The following is a 5,000-nucleotide window of genomic DNA, read 5'->3' on the forward strand; positions in this document are numbered from 1 at the left end:
CACGCCGGGCGGCCCCCCCTCACCGGCCGGGGACGGTCCCACCCAGCCACCGCCGCGTATCGCCTCACACCCAGATCCCCTTTCACGTTCGTGGGCATGGTGGGTCCCCTTTCACGTTCGTGGGCATGGTGGGTATCCCTGAAACAACCGGTTAATAGCTCGACCGATCGTCGCCAACACTGATTCACCTCTAGCGAGAACAACCGCACCACAACGGGTTACCGGTTGTTCATTTGCGTAACGTCACCAGCAAACGTACACGTCCATCGCCATTTGCAACGAGTATTGCATGCCTGTGTCAGGTGTCACAACACACTACGTCTGCCCACATAGACGCAACAACATGTGCACGCCTAGAGAACACGTGGAAGGTAGACCCCGTACGTATGCGGTGTCCATTGCGCGAACGACTGTCAGCCCGCCTCTGCAGCATGTCGCAGATGTGGAACGCGGTGCAACATGCTATCACGGTGTGTGAGAAGAGACGACTACGTCCGAATACACGCTCCACTACATCAACAGACTGCTCATGCTGATCGCCATCCAGGGCGTCCGTTCCTCCCACACGTATGTATGGCGTACCACACTGCAATCCAGCTCTTATAGGGAGACGACACGTAGCTGCGTGCACAATATTTGGACTGTATGGTCCGCCGTTGCTAGGCGCTGTCGTCATACGGTCACATGGGCCACGATGTATCATTCAGTACATACGGAGCAATGTGCAGTACAGTTTGTGGGTTTTGCGTACATCGGCGGACAGGTGACAGGCCGTACCACAACGTAGGCTGAGTACGTCGGCATGCGAAGGGCATTGAACATGCAAACTTCTCACCGACCAGCTTGCGAAGGCAGGGGGGAAGGGGGGGGGGGCATGTACGTCCTGCTGCTATCCACACTACAGTGTATAGCAGGAGCATGTGGAAAGTCAGCAACACCTGCAAGGTGTTTAACATGACGCGATACACAGGGGACCGGGCAGTGCGAGTAGCGAACTATATTGCGAGGGTTGCGGTTAGGCAACACTACACTACTTTAACGGGTTGCATAACAATTACAGAGCAGGTTCAGCGACAACGTGCGTCAGGTTAAGGCGCAATATAGTTTAGGTTACGGCGCACTTTAGGTTAGGTTAAGGCACATTATAGGTTAGGTTAAGGCACAACATGGGTTACGTTAAGGCACAACATGGGTTACGTTAAGGCACAACATGGGTTAGGTTAAGGCACAACATGGGTTAGGTTAAGGCACAACATGGGTTAGGTTAAGGCACAACATGGGTTAGGTTAAGGCACAACATGGGTTAGGTTAAGGCACAACATGGGTTAGGTTAAGGCACAACATGGGTTAGGTTAAGGCACAACATGGGTTAGGTTAAGGCACAACATGGGTTAGGTTAAGGCACAACATGGGTTAGGTTAAGGCACAACATGGGTTAGGTTAAGGCACAACATGGGTTAGGTTAAGGCACAACATGGGTTAGGTTAAGGCACAACATGGGTTAGGTTAAGGCACAACATGGGTTAGGTTAAGGCACAACATGGGTTAGGTTAAGGCACAACATGGGTTAGGTTAAGGCACAACATGGGTTAGGTTAAGGCACAACATGGGTTAGGTTAAGGCACAACATGGGTTAGGTTAAGGCACAACATGGGTTAGGTTAAGGCACAACATGGGTTAGGTTAAGGCACAACATGGGTTAGGTTAAGGCACAACATGGGTTAGGTTAAGGCACAACATGGGTTAGGTTAAGGCACAACATGGGTTAGGTTAAGGCACAACATGGGTTAGGTTAAGGCACAACATGGGTTAGGTTAAGGCACAACATGGGTTAGGTTAAGGCACAACATGGGTTAGGTTAAGGCACAACATGGGTTAGGTTAAGGCACAACATGGGTTAGGTTAAGGCACAACATGGGTTAGGTTAAGGCACAACATGGGTTAGGTTAAGGCACAACATGGGTTAGGTTAAGGCACAACATGGGTTAGGTTAAGGCACAACATGGGTTAGGTTAAGGCACAACATGGGTTAGGTTAAGGCACAACATGGGTTAGGTTAAGGCACAACATGGGTTAGGTTAAGGCACACCATGGGTTAGGTTAAGGCACACCATGGGTTAGGTTAAGGCACACCATGGGTTAGGTTAAGGCACACCATGGGTTAGGTTAAGGCACAACATGGGTTAGGTTAAGGCACAACATGGGTTAGGTTAAGGCACAACATGGGTTAGGTTAAGGCACAACATGGGTTAGGTTAAGGCACAACGTAGGTTAGGTTAAGGCACAACGTGGGTTAGGTTAAGGCACAACGTGGGTTAGGTTAAGGCACAACGTGGGTTAGGTTAAGGCACAACGTGGGTTAGGTTAAGGCACAACATGGGTTAGGTTAAGGCACAACATGGGTTAGGTTAAGGCACACCATGGGTTAGGTTAAGGCACACCATGGGTTAGGTTAAGGCACAACATGGGTTAGGTTAAGGCACAACATGGGTTAGGTTAAGGCACAACATGGGTTAGGTTAAGGCACAACATGGGTTAGGTTAAGGCACAACATGGGTTAGGTTAAGGCACAACGTAGGTTAGGTTAAGGCACAACGTAGGTTAGGTTAAGGCACAACGTGGGTTAGGTTAAGGCACAACATGGGTTAGGTTAAGGCACAACATGGGTTAGGTTAAGGCACAACATGGGTTAGGTTAAGGCACAACATGGGTTACGTTACGGCACAACATGGGTTACGTTACGGCACAACATGGGTTACGTTACGGCACAACATGGGTTACGTTACGGCACAACATGGGTTACGTTACGGCACAACATGGGTTACGTTACGGCACAACATGGGTTACGTTACGGCACAAATTAGGTTAGGTTACGGCACAAATTAGGTTAGGTTAAGGCACAAATTAGGTTAGGTTAAGGCACAAATTAGGTTAGGTTAAGGCACAAATTAGGTTAGGTTAAGGCACAAATTAGGTTAGGTTAAGGCACAAATTAGGTTAGGTTAAGGCACAAATTAGGTTAGGTTAAGGCACAAATTAGGTTAGGTTAAGGCACAAATTAGGTTAGGTTAAGGCACGATATAGGTTAGGTTAAGGCACGATATAGGTTAGGTTAAGGCACGATATAGGTTAGGTTAAGGCACGATATAGGTTAGGTTAAGGCACGATATAGGTTAGGTTAAGGCACGATATAGGTTAGGTTAAGGCACGATATAGGTTAGGTTAAGGCACGATATAGGTTAGGTTAAGGTACGATATAGGTTAGGTTAAGGTACGATATAGGTTAGGTTAAGGTACGATATAGGTTAGGTTAAGGTACGATATAGGTTAGGTTAAGGTACGATATAGGTTAGGTTAAGGTACGATATAGGTTAGGTTAAGGTACGATATAGGTTAGGTTAAGGTACGATATAGGTTAGGTTAAGGTACGATATAGGTTAGGTTAAGGTACGATATAGCGTAGGTTCAGATACACATTGTTGTAGGGAAAGGTGTATTGGGGGGGGGGGGCGGCAGGTTCGTTGATAGTGATTATCGTAATTGGATGCCTGCGGTATTATCCGATTTGTCACGTCAGGATGCACTTTTGGCTCATGACAGGCGGCGCTCCGATTCCATGGTTGTGGCAGATCTGTGTCTTTCATTCCTGCCATTGTTTGTGTGCTGTGACAGGAGGCAGTATTGTGATGTTGGGTGCACCACTGTGTAGGACATGTGTGGGTGTTCGTGGCTTAGCTGAGCAATGTGCGGATGTCGGAAGGGTGGGATATTGTGTTTTCTGGGTGGACCTCCCGGTCTGGTAATGATAGTGTGGATTGTGTCATGTGGCGGAGAGGATGCACTGGATGTTCTTCCATGCTGGTGGTTAGATATTGTGTGTGATAAGAGAGTAGTGTGTGATAAGAGTGTCTGGCTGACGTGTGGTTCTCATTGTGTGCAGAGTCTTTCAGCATGTATAGGGACGGTTGTATATATTATCTGTATTCTGATGGCTCTGCATCTATTACTAATCAGTGCCGTGTATACGGTTACTCTAGTTCCAGTCGAAACTGTTCTATCTCTGTACATTAGTGACACTGCGGCTCCACTATGTTGCCGCCCCTGTCGGCCGTTTCCCCCAGTGTATGGCTAATGATTATCAGCAATCAGTCTATTAGTCAATACCGGTAGTGTGACGACGTCAAATGTCCGGGATGGGGGAAGCTACACCCTTCCCGTGGGTCAGGGCCTAGAAAGACTCTTCCCACGCAGGAGACTCGGACTGTCGTTACTCTTCCGAGACATATATGTGCCCAGCGTTTTTTTGCGGCTGCGAGTGCAACGCCAGGAGGCTCGGACTGTCGTTACTCTTCCGAGATATATATTTGCCCAGCGTTTTTTGCGACTGCGAGTGCAACGCCCACGGGTGCCGACATGGATGGGGCGCTTCCTAGCTGATGGCTCAGCATGAGAATCCGTACAGTGAGCAATGCGATCGCGTCTGTAGCTTGTACGTGGTACAGCTCGCAGCTCATGAATAGGGACAGCGGGAATGTCGCATATTGGAAATATCTCTTCATGAAACGCATGTTATAGGTGTGAATTGCACCTTACGAGTGCGGGAAACGTCCGCCGTTCATCCGCTGGCGATGCGAGTTGGGCGGTTGGGGTGGGGCACGAACGGGTGCAGGTGGTGTGATTGCCGGTCCACGACTTCGTGCGGCAGAGGCACTGGCGTATGGGTGCTGTGGTCGACAGAGGCTGCATGCTTTGTGGGTGGCGTCGAAAGATGGGCACTGTGGGCCCATCGATGTCTTAGTCGGCTTGGCGTCCCATAGATGGCGGTATCGTCGTTGCAGGAGCTCATGCTGAGGGAGACCTACAGATGGCGGTATGTTTTGTGGTGCGCTCGACATGGCGGACGTAGTGTTGTCCGATTCGCATAGATGGCGATACTGTTTTGCCAGCATGGTTGGCGTAGTTCCGTCGGATCCCTGTAGATGGAGGTGTCGAATGTTTAC

The sequence above is a fragment of the Schistocerca serialis genome, unplaced genomic scaffold (genome assembly GCF_023864345.2).
Source record: "Schistocerca serialis cubense isolate TAMUIC-IGC-003099 unplaced genomic scaffold, iqSchSeri2.2 HiC_scaffold_1154, whole genome shotgun sequence".
In the NCBI taxonomy this organism is placed as follows: Eukaryota; Metazoa; Arthropoda; class Insecta; order Orthoptera; family Acrididae; genus Schistocerca; species Schistocerca serialis.